The sequence below is a fragment of the Pezoporus occidentalis genome, unplaced genomic scaffold (genome assembly GCF_034315485.1).
Source record: "Pezoporus occidentalis ecotype Australia unplaced genomic scaffold, CSIRO_AGI_Poc_V1 ctg25, whole genome shotgun sequence".
Taxonomy (NCBI): domain Eukaryota; kingdom Metazoa; phylum Chordata; class Aves; order Psittaciformes; family Psittacidae; genus Pezoporus; species Pezoporus occidentalis.
The window spans coordinates 3,405,374-3,425,927 of NW_026914394.1; the positions used below are offsets into that span (position 1 = coordinate 3,405,374).

At 36.4% G+C, this 20,554-nt stretch overlaps 1 protein-coding gene and 1 long non-coding RNA gene across 9 annotated transcripts in view; one reads left to right on the forward strand and one right to left on the reverse strand.

The window, feature by feature from the left end:
- Nucleotides 1-20,554, reverse strand: part of LOC134165953 (BEN domain-containing protein 5) — a 954,442-nt gene that overhangs the window by 907,287 nt on the left and 26,601 nt on the right. The gene's annotated exons all lie outside the window — the stretch shown is intronic.
- Nucleotides 349-20,554, forward strand: LOC134165972 (uncharacterized). Of its 2 annotated transcripts, none has more exons than XR_009965709.1 (8): nucleotides 349-505; nucleotides 1,241-1,433; nucleotides 2,061-2,131; nucleotides 2,700-2,899; nucleotides 11,179-11,402; nucleotides 16,463-16,700; nucleotides 19,014-19,174; nucleotides 20,445-20,554. It is a non-coding gene; the product is annotated as an uncharacterized LOC134165972 (long non-coding RNA). The 2 variants fall into 2 exon arrangements; XR_009965710.1 differs by having other exon boundaries at nucleotides 2,700-2,770.

Genomic DNA, 20,554 nt, shown 5'->3' on the forward strand with positions numbered 1-20,554 from the left:
GTCTTCCTTATTTTTAATGTTATCCTGTACTTTCCTACCCACATTCTTCTTTTGAGGAGAAAATTCCCTTCCCTAATTCCCTCTGCAGAAAACCTCTTCATGCTAACAATCTGTTCCTAAATACTTGCCTGAAGGATACATTTGCCATTTGAAATATTTGGGGTGGGGGGGAGGAAACAACAACAACAAAAAAACCCAAAAAGTAATATTTTACAGCTAGAATACCTCTTATAAATCTTGTCATTTGCTACATCAGGTGTCCATGCCTGGGTGCTGGCAGTGGGGGTTGAGCTCTGAGGTAACTGGTTGGAGCCGGTTGGAGCCGGCACCACAACTGCCCCACCACAGGGCACAGCCGAGCCCCTCAGCGAAGATGGTGGCACCTCAGTGATGATGTGTTTAAGGAAGGGTAAAACCACCACGCAGGCAAAGGAGTGAGGGAGTCAGAGGAGAACCAGGGTTTGAGGAGGAGGGAAAGGGATCCTGTGGGAAGAAGCGGGAGCAGGTGGATATTTCCCAAAGGAGCAGTGTCCTGTGGAGGACTCACTCTGGAGCAGGCTCTCCTGACAGGATCTGCAGCCCATGGGAAGAGTCCAGGGTGGAGCGAGGGAACACTGTGAGGAGGGAGGTATGGCAGAGAGGAATGATTACAGATGGACCACAGCCCCTCGTCCCCCTGCACTGCTTCTGCTTGCTGCGGGGGGGATGGAGTTGATCCTGGGAACAGTGAAGGCTGGGGGGAAGGTGTTTTAGTTCCCCTTTGTTTTTCACTCTCCAAACCTATTTTAACTGGAAATAAATCAGTTTTCCCTCAGTCGGGTCTGTTTTGCCTGTGATGGCAATTGGTGAGCCTTCTCCCTGTCTTTATCTCGATCCGTAAGACTTTTCATCTTGCCTTCTCCCCCATCCTTGAGATATTGAGGAGGGCAAGTGGCAGAGCGGTTGGGTGGGCATCCAGCAGCTGGCCATGGTCAACACAGGCTTCAGGTTAAGTCAAACCACCACCATCATTCACACCAACATAGCTTAACTGCTATTATAGCTATCATTGTTATTATAGCTATTATTGCTATTATAGCTATAATTTCCTACACATTGTTATCCAAAGTAAGTAAGAATGTAAAATCAAGCTATTGCATTGTAATACCTTTAATTAAATTACTTCTTTTTACTGTATTTTTCATTAAATATCACGCATATATGACATTGTTAGGAAAACAAAATTCCTCATTTATTTCAGAATTCAGGTCCAAGCTGTTCAACCCCACAGGCTGGATTACAGTTGCCTCACAGGTTTGAGCTCTCTCTGGACAAAGCTTAGTGTGTGGACACACCAAGTCACTTCAAGCGGAGTTGTACATGTGGTTCTGGTGGATCCTCTAAGATTAAGGCATCAAGCTAGGTGAACACAAACTGTGGACTAGGTCCAGCATGTAAACTACTAGGTATACATGCCTCCCAGTGATCCCAGAAATTTCAGATATGGATTAAGTCATCTACAGCACAGACGAGAGTGCAAATTTTGATTGAATTTCTCCCAAAGAAGGACACAGAAGCAACTAAATTTATATTTTAAGTTCACAGATCATTAAAAAGTTTCACTGCAAGGCATAGGACGCTAAAAGATTATTGCGTAAATAAAGACAGGGCAAAATGAGAGCTTGATTTCTGACCTATTGCCTATTTCAGCTTGTTTTTCAGCATCAAACTGATCTGAAATGAATGGGGACAGATGGCCCACTCAGAACTACCTTACAGAGTCATAGTACCCCTAAACTAGCGCTTGAGAGTTGTACCGATGTCAGTGAAATCACGGATGGAGAAGAGCTGGTATGCTAGAACCCCTCCAAGCCAGTCTGCTCTGTAAATCCGATATAATATCCTCAAAGCCAGCAGAATCTTTAACAATATAATCATTGTGTGCATGACTCCCTGGGACTCCCAACACTGTTATCTCTCTTCATCAGTAATATTTGATTTGAATACTCACCCCCCCTTTTAGTGCAGCATTATCTCCTTTGGTGAATCGAATCTCACTTTACTACTTTTTTTGCCTACAGAACAGCCTGTTACTAGGCTCCTTCGTGGTACACGTCAGCTGCCATAGTCACCTGCAGCCATTTGCAGTTCAGTATCATTTGTACGTTTCAGTGGCACATTATTTCTTCTCTGTCTCTAGCTGCTGAATAGGCTGGATCAAACACTAATGCCTTTGGTAACCAATTCAACAAGTTCCTCATGCTCAATAGACTATTGTTTGTAATATCAGAGCCTTTGCTCTCAATCTGTCAGCCTAACTTCAACCCACATAGCAATGTCATTAAACAAGACAGAAGTTTTGGTACAAAGAAGTCTAGAAGTGTAAGAACAAAACACTTCCTCGTTGTAAGAGGTGCTTTGTAGCAAACTGATAATGCCACTAAAAAGCATTTTTTGGTGTCCAAGAAAAAAGAATAAACTTCCCAACCTTAATCTCATAAGCAAAGCTAACAATTTTACATACTGCCTTCACACTGCTGTAATCATGGGAAATAGATTTATTCTAATTGTGAGAATTATATTCCAATATGACAAGTTACACAGTGAAGTGCATTAGAAACTATAAAACAGGAGTTAAACTACTGATTATGCTATAGCCATTACACCATTTTGACACTTAACACTGAAAATAAACATTTTTATTAATAGCTCTATAATAGTCCTTCTGATTTCTCTGTTCTATTTTGTTAAATGTATGGCAAGAGAGAAGACTGTAATGAATGGTTAGACAGTAAGTTTCTCCTGTGTTACAGGAATCTCTGCAATTACGCAATACAAACCCTCTGCTCTGCAGTACTTGAGGTGGATGGTTGCTGAGCTGAAATGGTATTAAATTTAAGAGAAAGCCAGATAGCACCAGGTTTGTGTAATGAAAATATCAATAGTTTTCAGTCTCGATAAACCTACTGTGAAACACTTCCCGTGTACAGCTTTTATTCTGTGCACGTTGCTAGGCTGGTAACTTGTGATATCAGTAAGTCTGTTCATCACCACATTGCTTAAGTACGTTCTTTAAAAATCAAGGAAAAAAGTCTCACGCTACTAAAACATAACCTTTGCTTTGCTTTACTTTGGGTTCATGCCCGCACAAAATCATCACCACCCCATTCAATAAATACGGAAGTTGCATGTACAAGATAATACAACATTTTTTACAGCACCCTCACTCCATAATTTGTGATTAGCTTTATATTTGGCGATTAATGTTATACAACATAAGATATTAAGAATGTTGTTTAAGGTACATGTAAAATTAATGAACTGATTGAGTAACATGATCTGCAAGGGAAAAAAGCCGAACATGAGCGGCGAGATCTGAATTTATTGACACTCTTGAGACAATTCTTGCTTACTTATATATATACGTATGTATGTATTTTAAAGTTTGGGTGCACATCTGGCTGTCCAGTGGCTTTCTGACTATATTCTAAAGTAAAATAAGCATTTTATTAGTGTAGCTAGAACTTCACAAAATATTATGGACTTTTTTTCCTATGCGCTCTGAAGTTAGTTACAGGAGTTTATGTTTTTTCCTAGTATTATTTTACTTTACAGAAATATAGGCACAGATCTTTTTTAACTGATGTAAGATGTGAACAAATCAAATTCCCAAGTGTCTATAAACTGACTTCCAATTAGCCTTGGGGTTTTAAGACATGCTCCATTTTCAGTCACAGTTCTGTTCAATACTCTTGGCAACTGAGAAAAGAAGGGACATACTTTTCTTTAATCATTCAAGCTGAAATTCTTGATTATATTTGCTGAAATTGCTTTATAGAGTAATGTTTAGTACAACACACTCAAACTTGGAGAGTGAAAAGGGTCAATAGCATGTTTCAAGTTTCTTTAAAAGTCCGAAAAAAGCCCAGTGTTACCATTTTATTAATCATGCAACATACACTTAGTCCTCATAAAATATTAATGTATATTGCTTCCTGCATCAATACAAAGTGTACTTTGCACAAAGAAAGAAAACCTGCTTAAGAAAATGCTGGCTAAACTTACTAAGCATTCTAACAATTATCATAAAAACACTAGAAAAGAAAATATAGATATGTTAAGCAATCCTAAAATCTTCTTAAACCACACATTGTGCTTTCCTACAGAGAATTTTAAGATGAAAAATAGACCTTGAGGGTCTTAGACAAGCCTCAGGCAATATAAAGAAAAAGGTCAAACACTCTGCTAAAAAGGACCGTTATCTTCAGAACAACAACTTATCAGCCAGCTTGCAGCCCTGCTTATTTACAGTTATTGGTCCCAGAGGAAGTGCACTTCAGCGCAGGGCGCGATTACTTTGTAATGAGTTTGCCAGAAATGGTAAAGGAAACTAATTTGTAACAATGTGCTGTTCGCTGCACATGAACTTTCTCAGACACTTTTTTTTTGTCCACCAATGAATAACTAACTTCAGCCTCCCTAATAAGCAGTGAAAACAGAAGTGCACTAAAACCGACTGAGTCACAAGCATAAATGTGCTGAAATATCAGTGATTATCCCTCTCAGCTGTCCATTACAGTACTCATGATGACCACCAATTCCCCTGTGGTGGATATATAGAATGCAGGTTTCAGGGGGTGGATTTGCACATGAAAATTAACACCATTTGGAAGAAAATAGCCTGCACCTGTCACAGATTAGCAACAAAAGGTCAAATGCCTCCTTTTACACCTAGAGCACTTGCATATTGTATGCCTTGCTTATAGGAGCCTAATTCTAGTTTCTTAATTCAGAAAAGTGAGCACCATGGTGAACCGAGGAGAAAAAAGAATTAAATCTTGGCTAAAAGCTATCAATAAATCTATTGATCAAGATACATATGAATGGAAGTAGCTGAGGCAATCTCTGTCTCTAAAAAAGGTAGTTTTTCAAAGGAGAATTACACAAAGTGCTCTTCTGTTTTTGTCAATATGCTGCCAGGTTTTGAAATGCTATTTTTCATCCACACAATAAAAATCTTGACAAGAAAGCAATAGAAAATCACTAATACACTTGCAGCTGCATTTCAATCTATACAAATTCTTTAAACAAAAACAACCACGGAACAGATTGGAATATACATCATTTTCACCAGTTGAAGCTGGGATCAAGTCTAAGATAGCCAAACAGTACTAATCTATATTTTCATGCAACTCTGTATTTCACAAAATAAGATTAAATGCAGAATATGGAACACCCTCTATGGAATTCATCCTTAAAGATCATAAAACACACTGAGATGATAAAGCAAAGAAATTCTATTGATACATTTTAAATGGAACAGGAACTACGGGGACTGAGATCTGTAAAAACTTCTCTTGAGTGAAAGATTAGATATCTTCTGAAAGGAGTGCATTGAAGAATATCAGTTGTAAATTCCCACTGGCTTTATGGTCTTTGTCTGTGAAGAGAGTTCAATGAGAAGTCCTAAACAACTTCTAAATAGCATTTGTTTTTTAAATAAGAAAAAAGCCCATAATGAAATAGTGATGATCTCTGACAACCTGTGACTGGCTTTCCATCTTCTTCTGAGCTCCTGCCCAAAGCATATGTCAAAGCAAAATTCTCAAAACTGCAAAGCGCATGATTTGATTAAAAAGACAGTACCATAAAAACCACATATACAGCACCTTGTAAATTAAAGTCTATTTCAAACTGTTAAAATTGCATATATTAATCTCTGCAATAAAAGAAATATCTATTCTGCTACAGTTAAATCAGTGTTTTGGATAAAAACCTCAGTACTATTCAACAATGTAATATTCTTTTAAGAACCTGATGTTTCACTTAAAACAATAGCAACTGTCATGACTCAGCTTTCAGTCAAAATCCAAATTGCCTTTGAAATACGTTTGACTATCAAACAGGCAAAGCATTTCAAAAGTACATGGCTTGAGAAGCTGGACGCTTCACCTTTATTTGTAGTCTTTTTTCTACACTCCCTCCTTGATTAAGCAAGTTGAAATTGTTGACTTTCCATCATGATTTAAATTTTTATTAATAGTGACATCCAAAGGACAGTAAATCAGTGGCTTTTGTGAAAAAGGTAGTACAGAAACAATGACTACCTTAGCTCCTACCAGCAATTGGTAAGAGGCCAGCTCCCATCACTGGGAAGGGCAACTGAGCTGTATGTATTACTGCATAACTTACAGAGGCTGAGTGATTCTGACTGAGCTTGTGTTGCAATTAGATAATGTGATAAAATCTAATTGTGACTGACAGCACATGAAAATTGTAGCTTTTACATTTTTCTTGTTTATCTACGAATATAGCATTAAAATTAATTGTATTGATCTTTTGGGAATGTAAGAGTTTTGGGTCTCCATTTGTTTGTTTCACCACCCAATGATTCAGCAATAATATGAAGAAAAGTAGCAAATCCAAAACTTACAAACATTCTTATCCTTTCTAACTATACCATTAGAGTAACAATATTGATTTTAATGGTGTTGCCCCTAATTCATAACAATGGGAGCACAATCTGATTTTTTACACCTTTTTCAGCATCACAGTCTGACTTCCACTCTTTCCAGTATGTTTCCTGACAAGCAATATAAGTAAAGTGTATTAGACCCATCTCCTGAGGGCATTCTGCCCATAATATCAGGGATCACAGTTACTCTTTCTCAGAGATCCCAAAAAAGTGCAATGAATAAATCTGCAATTCCTTTGCATTGAGTTAAATTGCAGAAATATTAATGAACAGCGTGGCCTAGGCTGAAGAACCCACAAGAGTTTTATAAATTAAAACTTTTGTCTCTATTAGAGTAGGTGGCAGAATTTATCAATCACCCACAGCAGCTAATCTGAATCATTAGATTAACAGGAAGCTGTGGAACTAACCTCTGAAGAAAGCAAAGAAAGTACACAGCCATTTTTAAGTGAGCCACATAACTGCTTTCCACACAGAAAATTAAGGGACTTGGAAACCTCTAAGAAGGAAGGACTGATTGAAAAAGGAAAGAGGTGCAAACTAGCTTAAATTTATCAGTTGAATATAAAAGACAAGAACATTGGAGGGAAAAATCCTGTGGTTTAATTTATTTTATTAAAAACAGCTACAAAAGGATTCTCGTATTTTAGTAGTCTGGACAGTGACACCCATGGATAGTTTTAAGACTTCTTCCTTTCAGAAAAATAGTACTTTTCCTGGTCACTGTTGTTACAGGGATATCTGAGCAAGGGGAAAATGGGAATACAGGGATTAAAATTTATTCAGCAGTATTTTTAAGGCTCCTCCTGCAATGAGAATACTATTATAGATTTCACAACATAAGCAATTTTTAATTTCTATCATGTGTTAATCCTAAAGGCCACCTACTTACATCACTTGCAACTTTCCTCTAAAGATAAACCTGATGAGTAAATATCATTTAGAAAGACAACACAAGCAACTCAAACTGAAATATTTTCTGTGGTTTTATATTCATTAAAAGGAGCAGTATTAATGGTGAACCAAGTTTAGAGCACAATGGAAAACAGCAGCAAGCAATCCTAAAGATTCAGTGATCATCATTGCTCAAAAACCACCATAAGCAAAACAGCAAAATAAACAAGCAGCAGATATCCCAATATACTACAAATATAATTGTGCAAAAAGCAGGCTTACATATGTATAAAGAAATTATATAATAAAATCATAATGGAGGAATTCAATAGTTTTCATCAGAAGAGATTGGTATTTAAGCACTTGCAGCTTTATTTCAAAACTGCCCTTATCAATAAATACTGGTGCTGTCAGTTAAAGGACCTAAAAACTGGAGCTGTAAGGAATAAAATGTCAGTGTTTGCTGTGTATGAAAATTGTAAACGATGGATAAAATGGAGTCAGTCTCTTGACTCCTCCTGCATCTGTGAGATTCTTATGAACTACAAAAATATCAGCTGCACCCAAGACTGCAGGACAAATTCTCAAAAAAAAAAAATCACAAAATCATGTCAATACATGAAAGAAAGTGGCAGCAGTATAGTAGCAATGCATCAACTTCGATTGTAGGAAGTGTCAAGAATGCTTAAAAATCAAAGGCCCAGGCCCTAAGATGGCCATTGGACACCCTCTACACCAAAACCACCAAATCCCCAGAAAAACCAGCAGACTACTGATTTCTCCGCGCCCTCTTCAATTCCCCAAAGGCCTCCCATGACAGATGGGCAGTTATTTATCCATGGCAATGAACCTTTGTTAAAGGAAAATCAGAATACAAAATGGTTTTGCATTAGTGCCATGAAACTCAGCTTTCTTTAACAAACTATATGCTATCAAAATGAATATCTTGCGACTGTGTATGTATAACATCTTTCAAAGCAAAGCTCTTAAAGGAAAAGCATTTGGGCAAATTTCTGTTTGGAAGTCACTTAGCATATAATGGGTGCTATCCTAAATAAATAATTAATCAGTTAATAAATAAATTATAACAACGTCTGCAGCCTTAGCCATGGAAGCAACCACCAAGGCACTCAGGGAATATGAACTACAGTACCACAGTGGGATGTACCATTATTGGTGTGCAGCAGGGAGAAGCATATCTCTAAGTAAGTACTGTGTCAGGGCCTGATGTTCAATGTACAGCACTGAAATCTATTGCTGCCTATAGCCTCTAATATAAGACATTCTCATATTTGCCTGTTACTTAGACATCACAGGTGTGCAAGCAACACATTGCAAATGGTTAAAAATATTAAAAGATGCGTATTTTTTATTAAGTACATTATGGTAGCCCTAATTATGTAATGCTTCCTACTCAATATAGTCAACATTTTGCAAAGACCCTAAGAATTCTCATAATGCAAAAGGCAAAACAGCTATTTCATCCTACAAGTGAGGATATTGCAGTTGATTTATTACTGTACAGTAATGCTGTAATTCTGCATTTGGCCTAGTTTGGTGTCTCATACACAGAATCACCATTTTTTCCAGGGGACTCCTTCCACAGGACTCAAACTGCCAGTTGAGGAAAATTAATTGATCTCAATCAGTCTGGAGGTCTATAGCTAAAGTATTCTCAAGGACCTCTCCAAAGTCACCACAGCTGTAAAAAATTTGCTTTTTTTCTATTAAAGAGTAAAAATAGAAAGGTTCCAGATTTTGTCTTATAAAAGCATCTTGCATTTTGAGATGGATCCTGAATAAGAACCTTCTTTAACTAATAAATTACTGATTTTAGAGCTAAAATTTTGCTTATGTACCTTATACAAGAATTTCCTTGAATGATGGTACTGTAAGGATAGACTTTCAGTACACAAACTGGATCTAAATAATATCTGTCCTATGCACAGCTTTTGCACAAGAAACAGTCTTATTTTAGTTTATTATGAAACTGAATATGGTTATCTATGCCATTATCAATCTAGTCACAAAAACAGTTTGGGGGCTAGAAATGTTATTCTCATTCAATACATTAATCCCATTATTTCATTGCCTCGAAGTGAAATCTTATAATATAATCTCCATGATAAAATTTACAGATAGACTTTCATGCAGCCTGGGTACATTTTTAGCCATTTCATCACATTAGACTTATACACAACTTCGCTGTTCACCTACTCTTCTGCTGCAGTCCCTAGTCTGATGTGCTTTTGTAGAGCAATGCGATTTCCATGCTTTTCTCTTTATTACACAGCAGTTTGATCCTTCCGTAGGTAATGAAATTTCTTCCTGTATTTTCATTTCTATAACTCTGTGACTCCTGTGCCTTGTTATTTTTCCCTTCTTTCAGACACCTACCTGTTCTGGAAGCCCTCCTTGACTTCCAGTCCTACCAACAATTACAAAATAGCAATGCTGTTTACATCCTAGCTTTACTCCACAGTACTATATATAATTCTGTAATACCAAGGAACAACATTACATGGGTTTGTTTTTATAGTAGTAATAGAATTTAAAGCAGGCCTCTGAACTGTACCCACATGAATGCAACAGAAAACTACTTACCCTCATTTATACTTACTTAGCTGAAGCTTAAATTAGACCTTAAAAAACTATCTAGTTGGTGTTATTTTTTTCAATCAGAAGTGGTAATATAAATATTGACATTTTAGATGGCACCAACATGTTTTTGTCTTCTGCTATGGTTAGAATATTTTATTATATCTGAATGTCTGTCTTAATTTTGTTGGGTCTTTTTTTTTTTTTTTCATTTTGACAAATCCAGAAGCGTTTCCTTTTATTTCAAAGTATTTCTATGTTTGTAGTAAATTAAACATTAATCTTTCTCCACAAATGTCAAGTGATATTTAAATGTTTTTCTGGCAGATAAATGATTATTAATATTAATGCAATAAAATCACAGCTCTTTGTCCTTTCTTTGATATTTAAGAAAAAATTAAGAATGTCAAAACAGCTTTGCAAAAAGAGAATTCATTGGTCTACCATCCACTCTTCATTAGCCTGAGAGGTAAAAAATTACTGATCTTGTGAGACAATGTGTTTATAGAATCAGAAAGGGTTGAAAATGAATTACTCTATCAGTGGTAGAGTGTGTATCACTTCAGTGTGAAAATGCCTTGTTAAAGTTCATTTTAATTTAAAGCCCCCTTTTGTCATTCAAAAAGCTTTAGCACAATGAAAGAATCTTTGTCACTTTCATAATTAGCCCCTTTTGCACTAAATGAGAATAAAATCTGATCAGAAGTCCATACAGGCAAGGTCATAAATCAAACAGAAAAGCTTCACAAACAGTCCTGTAAGATGTCCAAAGGCACACACAGCTTGGAATTAAAGCACTGTAGTCAGGATCCACTCCCAGAAACACATCACAAAAAGCCCCAATAATATCTGTTTGACAGGCTAAATTTATCTCCATATTCTGCAGTCCTATAAACACATTTTGCTGTTTAGATACAAAGGCAATTTCAGCACCAAGGACAATTCAGGAAAGCAAACAGCTGTTAAAGTGCTGCTGTTACCGTTTGCCAACCAAAGTCAAATTAATTTAACTTAATGCTCTCACTTCAAACTGTGGCAGGAAAAAAAGGAAAAGAAAAGAAAAAGGAAAGAAATGGGGGGGGAAGCCATATATGATAATTTTCATAAAGCAGGAACAAAAATTGTATTAACAGATAAAACTCCTTAGGAAACCAAGTTTAATTTTATAGGCGTGAGCGTGCAGCCCACCTCAAATGTTAACTGGATTTTACTCGACTTATTTTCATTTTCAGATGAAAGTAAAAAGGCATTTTGAAAGATGTAATAAAATCCTCAGCCTTGGACAGTTATGGAAAGAGAGACAGCACATCACTCTCTATTCAGGGATCATCTGACTACCAACAGGAATCCAAGCCATCAACATATTATTTTACTCCTCATGTTAACACAGAGTGAGGATTTCATCTACAAAAGATGCCTAAAACATAAGGAGAGTGAAGGACAAGTAGAGAGCAAGGTAGGAATTTGAGGGGAAGACTTTTATGACGAGGCAGTCTGCAATGAAAATACATTTTCTAAAACATGTACATTTTACAATTCAATGTATTATTTTAACATTAAAAACTAATTTAAAATATTAATCAGTTGAGAGCTATTTTTAAAATAGCTACATCTATACAAACAGCAATTTTCATGAAAGCACACATTTATCCATAAAGTATACATATATGTGTAGACATCTGGATACACTTCCACGTTCAAACACACTGCAACGTACATTTAAAATGTGCAACTTTCCTTTCTGAGCATTTGTTTTCTATCAATATCCTCACTGCAGAACCAAACTATTAAAGTCATGTCTCCAGCCATGTAAACACCAAACTACTTTCAAAGTAATGGCTTGGCTGGAGCGGTTGGTTACATGTCTGTCATATTTTCTCAGAATTTCAGGGTACATTAATTACAGAATGATCACAAGTAATTTGATTCCACATATTGAGGAGACATGAAAATTGGTCTGCTAAGCAACAGACTGAAAAGCATTACTGTGACAAAAAGAGAGAAAAGCATTTTCTCCATCCTTATACAGTCTTACATTTCAGTTCATTAACAGTAAACTTCTCAAGTTGGTTAAAATGTAGGGAGAACGCAAGTGATTGTCCTCTTGGATATGGCCATCTGTGCTTGGGTCACAAAAGAAATGTAATTTGCCTTGCCTATAAGACATACAGTTGTCTAAAAAGTGTGAACTGCAAACTGCTGTAGAAACAAACCAAGCTGGGAACTGTGAGGAGAGTGTGCAGGTGATTAAAGAAAGAAAATAGATTTAAGATGGATGGGATGAGAATCTGAGGCAGAGATAATATTAAAATGCCTACATTTTTTCCTTGTGAGAATTCCAAAAAGCCAATAAGGCTTTTAAACAAAAACCAGGGGGTTTGCTGTATAAGAAACTAGATTAATTGGCTTTTAAATAAAGAAACCTCAAAATTACTAAATTAGAAGGAATAAAAACCAAAACAGATCTCCCTCCCCACTGCGTCTCTGTGAGCAGACCTCTTCCTACAACTGCCTTTAGTTTTCTACTCAGTGAAATTGCCAGAATTGCAACAAATTCTAGATAATCCTCCCCTGGATTTCCAAGAAAATACTGTCACCTCCATGGCCAACCCTGTCTCTGTTCCTTGTATTTGTCAAGTTTTGCAGTCTCCAGGTGTCCCAGCTTCCCTGCCTGCTGCACCCTCACCCTCATGTACCCACATCACTCTGCTCTGAAAGCATCTCACTTTGGAGCAGGCTCAGAAGCTCCCAATGGAGGGCAAAATCTCCCTTCAGCTCATTCCACTTTGCTTTGTCATTTCTCTTTTGACAGAGCAAAAGTGAGACAAATAACATCTCTTTCAGTGGGTTTAAACAGAAAACTTCATCAAATCAACACTTTAAAAGACACTTCCAAAGTTCCTCTCTTGATTCTCACATACTGTGTTTCCATGTGGGGACAATTCAAGTGTTATACAGTCAATCAAATAACTCATAATAAGAGGTAGACCCTTCTCAGCATGCCCTTTGTATTCGGCTCCTTCACACCTCCTCATCAAACAGAGAGGATACCAAAGGAAAGCCTTTGTAACCAAGGAGTTCAGATCTTCCCTTTTTCCCATGCCAACAAAATCTCATACCTTCTCTTTTACTTATGCTGTTACTTTTCACCTTTATCTTCAACACACAAAACACAAAGGAAACAATGATTTTGAAAGCCCTATGAAATATGACTATGGTTTTAAGTCTCATTTCTTCTTAATCAAATTCTTAAACAAATGCTGCTGCTACAGTGGAAAAAATAACCAGCACCTCTGCCAATAAGCAATGCAGCCAATGTCATCCAACTGTCAAACTGGGAATTATTACAACATCTTGAAGAAACAGCTCTATAAAGATTGCAACTCTATAAAATTGCAGCTATATTAGCAGGCAATTAATATGAGCCAGAGAACTCAGAGGGACATGGAAGGGGATAAGACATGGAGACAGGACTACATCTATGAAACAGGGGCAAGCAAGCTTCTTCTGCCTGGGCTAATTAGAAAGCCAGAGCTTCTGCAAGAGGAAGTGTGGCCTCACAATTCAAAGGCATGGTCTCAGCTTCTTGTTCTGGCTCTTTCCATCACACTGCAGGTCTGATTGCCACCCATCTGTTAAGAAAGACAGGTAGCACTTGGTCTTACAGATCTCAGCTTGTGCCTCATGAGGAGGCACATAATCTCAACCCTGCTGCACGTCTTCAGCTGAGATGCATTGATCTTTGTAATGTTTATTCTCCATTAAGAAAGAAATCTTCAGACAAGAGCAGACCAATTATTCTCATATTACTCATGTCTATATATAGGCTGAAGTGCAGGGTATAGCCAGAGGCATATGTGAGTCAATAAGCTATTTGCAAAACCTTGGATGGTGAGCTAAGTGGGAGGTTTGGGCTATATAAAGGCATGGTCTGCAGAGATGCTCTTGTGTTAATAGACAAAGTCAATCACATCACGACCTGACTTTTTCTGTTTTTCTAGTAATTCTTTTATACCCAGAAGTTTCTAGCCTGTTGAGATGCCCAGTTAAACTTGACTCAAGATTCCAATTAAGTGGATTAAAATTAAATTTTATTTGACTGTATCTCTTTTGTATCTAATTTACTATCATGGGTCTGGTTTTGGTAGGACCATGTTTTTTTCCAAAAAGAGCAAAACCAAAATATTAAAAAAGAAATTGTAGATTTTCAAACCAAAGTCTTCTTACAAGTTATTCCACAAACCCAGAAAACAAACTAGTATTTTTTAAGCAATTAGTACTTAAATCATGATAGAGTGATTGTTGAGCTGTATTATTGTTTCTCGTGGATATGATTGACCTTGGACAAAATTGACCTTGGTCAATTTTACAGTTCAAATGTTGCTTTTGAGACTTCAAAAGCAGTAATGTACACACACATTTAGCAGAACTATTCCTGTTCAAAATTAGTCTTACTGGACTTCTAAAGAAAGGTTCCACTTTACCTCTGCTTATTTAAGAATACGAAGAGGTATCAAACCCTTTCAATTAAAAATAACAAGCCCCACTACTTTTGTTATATACTGTATTGTACTTCTAATAGTACACCCCGTCAGTGAACCCAGAGCAAGGTCATTTTATACCAAAGTCTCATCTTAAAAACAATTATTTGTTCTTATATAAGAAGTCGCTGTGGTATTAATATAAGCCTTTAAGCACAAAATGCATGTTAACTGTGAGATAAAAGGGTTAATTAAAATTACTTCTTTAAATACATCCAAGGTTAATTTCAATTTTGAGTTGGAATCTGTATGTGTGCACTTTACAACATATTCCTCATGACATACAAAAATCTTTTTCTCTCTTAAAAGCATTAGAAAGATTTATTACATTATAAAACCTTGTGCAAGCAGTTGCATTAAGAAAACAATCATCAACTTAAAAAGTAAAGAACTATTCATGGTTCCTAATTTTAACAATATTTAGCTCTTAATTTTTTCTAGTATGTACTTCTTTTATTTATCTACTTGGAAAAAAGTGGATATTTAATGTATCAGAACAATTTTGAAACGTTACTATAATAGTCTAAAACTTTCAAATGAAAGATATCTTCATATAAGTCACTAGATTTAACCAAATTTCAAAGCCAGTCTTCAAAACCAGGAACTTATAAAGTCTTTGTCTTCATTTTCATGTTTTTACCATACTGACATGAACACATGAACTCTGTGACTGAAAGATGACTTTCTGTCATACTGCTGACGTGCAAGTAAGTCAGTAACAGAAGGACGTTTTGCTCTTGAACATCCCAGATTGACAAGAAAAATGGCAGTCCCGACATCTATTCTAAAGGTGGAAATAGTTTACTAGCTAGGAATTGCAAATAAAGAGACTTCTAATTCTGAGCAGGTGAGCAGCTTCCTGTAATTCAGTAGGATGGTAGAAGTATTGTAAATATCAGTTTATAAACAAAAATATTTTTTTCACAAATAAGAATATAATAAGGGACATCAGGGAACCTGAAGGATTATCTAAAATCACACACTAAAATAACACTGGGTTGCATTAATCAGCCCATAATTAATTTTTTCCTTATTTTCTAGTTCATACTCTTTGGAATTTCATTTTGCTAAAATATACTAGCCTATATTCCCTATCACTATAAAGCCACATAGATAATAAAGACTAAATCACTATTATAAAATAATAGTAACTTTCTGATTTCATCTTTCTTTCTTTCTCATATGAAACAACAATTTAACAGTTATTAGTTAACAAAGCTTATTACAGTATTCTCAAAGCACACAATATTCCTTATCTCCCCATCTGGGTTAAATCAGCCATAACTGAATAGGTTGAAAAAGATACTGCTTGTCCTGTCTCCTCCTTTCTTTAGTCCGCTGGTTCATTCTTCTTTAGCCTGAGTCAGTGGAGATAACCTAACACAATTTTTCCAACAGGATTTAAGTTTTTCTGTACTGCTGAAATAATATCACTTATTGTTATATCTGCAAGAATATCTATTATTCCTAATTATCTGTTGAAGCATGGCGGACTTTAAAATACTATCCCAACAAATGAAAGTCCGCCTAATCCACTGTGATTCAGGATGACACATACTTTATTCAGTTTTAAAGAGTAATCAAAGGTGTGGGTTTAAATCCAATTAGTGTACTTCAAAGAAGATAATGTCAAAATGCTTCAAATAGTGATTCTACTGCATAACACTGAAGATCTTAACTTCTGTGAGCCTCAGATTTCTGAACTATGAAATGGAAACAAAAGCACCTTGTAAAGCACAAGGTGATCTAGGGTAAGAGATTATAAGCATAAGCTGTTATTAACTAGGCTAACATTCTAAAGAGAAAAAAAAATTAGAGGTCTTGGAAGTCATGTATGCACACTATAAGAAGTATCTAGTTGTCATAATGATTGTTACACTACAGACATACTGCACAGACACTTCCAATTGAACTTGATTGTAATCATTAGAATGTTCTTATTTTCATGCTGTCTAACCCGTTACCTCTCTTCCAGCATTCAGTCTTACTGACCTCTGGCTCACTGAAAACCAGAACATTTTCCCAAATGCCACATAATTATTAATTCATAGGAAGTTTCACAAGCTTGTGATCTGATCCATAGACAACAAAAATTGTTGTTTTGCAAAGATTTTTCCATTGATTTTGGCCCTGGACCATGCACTGAAGATCTGGCATCTGGAATAGATCTCCTTGCTTGAGAAAAGATTTAAAGTGCACAGCTGAAGTTTCTGGTAAGAAGAGTTTCCTGTCCAAAAGTACATGCAAACTGATTAAGGACAAGAAATCACTAAACATTAACAGTTCCAGATCCCAGCTCCTTGAAATAAATAAGGAAAATAATTAAAACAAAAGAGACATAATTTGGAAAGACTGCTATAAGAAAATCTTTCAAGTTAAAAAAAAATAAGGATATTTGCAGAGGAAAATCACGTGATAATGGGAAACCATGACTGAAATAAAAGGGACAAAAATGTTTACTGATGAAATTGCAAATGCAAATTTGAGGGAAGGAAATAAATGAATCACTATATCCAAAAGGATAAAGAAGAGCACACAGATGGGAATAATGAAAAACAAAACAAATGCTAATGAAAGGCCGATAACATAGAGCCCTAGAGATAACAGGGTTTAATTTGGTATAGCATTCAATGTACAGGCTCAAGAAGTGGGCTCAACATTCTCTCAACATACAAAAGAAGATACTTCAGTAATAACATTTACCAAAATGCAGAGAGGAAAGAGAACAGGCAGGATAACATTGCAACAACCAAGTAAGAGGATGACAAGTGTTTGGGATAAGTGAGAATGGATCGATCCTGAAGCTACTGAAACAGAAGAGCCACAGGAAACACATGCAGCAATAACCACAAAATCACAGGCAGCTTGCTATCATATTTTATTTTTCAGAAGAAAACATACGTTAATTATAATATTGCTGCTCCTTTCCCTGTTTGGTAAAGAGTGCATCTACAATGTACTTCAGAGGAGCAAGTGCATCATTGTATGTCACCTGACCCGGCCCAGACACAAATTAGCCAGTTCTGGTATTTTGATAGCAATGTATCGGTAATGGCACAAACCTCAGGAGTGAATTAACCATCTCAGCATCTATCTAGTCTCAAAACATTTGGGGCTGTGCTGACATTGCTATACAGCCTAATTTGACTGTGCCTACACAAATGGCAGACAGCTCACTGCAGGTATATGTCCATTTATATGATCACTAGCGCACTGAAGATATTTCATTATACAATTCACAGTAATATGAAAGATGAATTATATAAATGAAACAACATAAGCAAATAAAAACTGCAGATAAGAAAGACAAAAAGGAACAAAAATGTCAAAATAATTATTATTATTCAGTCATTTCAAAACCCACCATTGAACATCTTTTTTTAAGCTGACCACCAAAATGCTGGAAGGAAAAAAGTAGCTAGATGTAGCTCTACATATTTTCATACTGCATTCACAAAAAAGGCTTACAAGTTCTTCACGTTACCTATTTGCCAGTCACTTACAATCTTAGCAAAGGCTACTAAAAGGGAACTGTTCAGAATGTAGTACAGTAACAACCATAAACATTCAAAAACGTTTTTAAAATCAGAATAAATTATACTTCTTTGGAACAAAAAGCTATCTTACAGTTTCAGATGAGAGGAAAATAGATGTGATTCTACCAGAAATTGTTAGAATATAATAATAACCCTTAATATATTGTGGTAATTTACCTTCACATAATGCTACTGCAGTAGATCCTGGAATTCCAGTAGCTGTCCAAAGAACACACAGTGATAATATATGGTTTGTTCCCAGTTTGTTTTCAGCAATACAAACGCTAAATCAAAATTAGCATGCTAAAGGCTGAACCAAGAAGGCAATTAGGTTACTAAACAGAATCAATAAATGCAAAATGAAGCTCTGCATGTATCCAAAATAACGTGTTTCCCACCTAATAACTTATATCCAAATTCCTGTTAGGCTGAGCAAAATATTCTACAATATTTTCCCCTAAAATCAGATAGTGTCAATCAGGTAAAAAAAAAAAAATACATTTAGTTTATGCAGAACAGCCCCTTCTGAAGTATGTTTTTCAACCAATACTCTTTCAAAAGTACAGACCATTATGCATTTCAGTGTTTTGTCTCTTCCTGCATTACAGTGGCAGCTCAAACAAGCAAAGAGCTTCATTTGGCTTGTTAACTTTGGCACAGCAGGCAGTTGAGAATTTTAAAACAATTTAGAGAACAAGAAGAACAGAATCTATCTGAAGTGTACTGTAAATCTGGGGGGGGGGGGGGGGGAAGAGGAGGAGTGGTATCACTTCTAAAGTGATTTTGAAGGGATCTCTGGAGACTGTCAGGTCCACCCACCCTGCTCAGAACAGGGTCAGCAAGAAGAGGTTGCTTCATACTGCGCCTACTCAGGCTTTGAATACCTCCATGGATGGTTGTGCTCCTCTCTGGGCAGGCTGCTCCAGTGTCTTCAACTCATTCAAACTAAAATGAAAATGCAATAAATCAAAGGTATTTTTTTCTCTACAGATGTGAAGCAAGGAAAAGAAATATTGTTCTCCCAGTTAGTGCTGCCTAAGCTATGTCCTGAGGAAATGAGTAGCACCATCTTGCAAGTCACACAGTAACAGAGAAACAGCAGCAGCGCACTTCTGTGCACACAGCCAACATCCCTCCGAGTCCAGGACACAGTATAAATGTCTCAAATATATTTTCTCTGCTTCAGCCCCTTTCCTTCTGTTCCCTCATTCTTCACTATTTGATCCAATCTATAAGAACTGAGATTTCACCATTCAGTTCACATGAAACAGATGCAAAGCACTCTTAACATTTCTCAGCCATTCTGTGCTCATTTCACACAGCTGAGATTCACTACAAAAGGTGCTAGGCAGTCAAGAACCATGTCTTTTGTGCTACTGTCTTCTGCAAAACAGAGATACTATTACAGGTTATTGAACTAACTGAACAAAATACTACTACTTAGTCTAGCAGAATATTTCAGCCTTCTCCCAGATGAAAATAAAGCCTTTCCAAAACCCCTTGGCTCCAAAATATTTACTGTTCTGTTGTCACTTTAATGCTGAATACAGCCATTCCTTCTGATAATCTACATAGCACCTTCTGCATAAGCAGAGTAAAGAACACTTCTCAATTTCGTCTAGTTCTGAATGGCTCTGATTTATAAGAAATTAAAGATATAAACAGGACAGTGAAGGCAGAGGGGAAACCTGCAAGGAGAAGCATCCATAATAAAACAAACGATACCGATATCTTTCCAGTGGCACTGCTCTGCACTGTATTTTCCCTGGGCTTCTCTGAGAACCCAGCAAGATGAAACTGCATAAGGGTGGTTGGAAGCTCTTTTTAAGGCTCGAAATTGTAAAGTCTGTGCTGCACCCATCAGAAGAGAACGACCTGGACCTACCCATCACTGAAAACTAACACAATTCTCTATTTTAAGAAGCAATTATTCAAACCAATTATTTCCATAGTCAGTAACTGAAGGTCACCTGTTACTCTGTAGAGTAACCATAGATTTATTCAAATGGAGAAATTTCATATGAGAAGAATTTTTGTAACTCCTCATCAGTGACTTCCAATGCTGTTAGAAATGATTTTAGGTAAAGAACAATCTCAGCTGGATTTTTCCATTTTATACGTTCAACTATCTCAGTATTCCATTGTGCCACCATATATACATACCTCCATACATTCATGAGTGATTAACTGATGTCACATTCATGTTCATATTAACATGTGCAGTTTGAAATAAACACAGCTGCATTTATGTCCATGATTTTATATTCAAATATATCTGATTATGCTGAAATAAACACAGCTGCATTTATTTCAGTGATTGTACATTCAGATAAGGATATTTGTTCAGTGTAATGTAATGTTCCTTCACACTGGCAGGGACATTGCTATTCTTTCTTGTATTTCCCTCTATCATTTTTCCAGATGGAAAATTCTGAACAGAGCCAGGAAAATGGAAACTGGAAAATTTATCTCAGAACCTGGTATATATGAAAATCCTGCTGCTTATTCTCAAAAATGATGTAAACATCTTT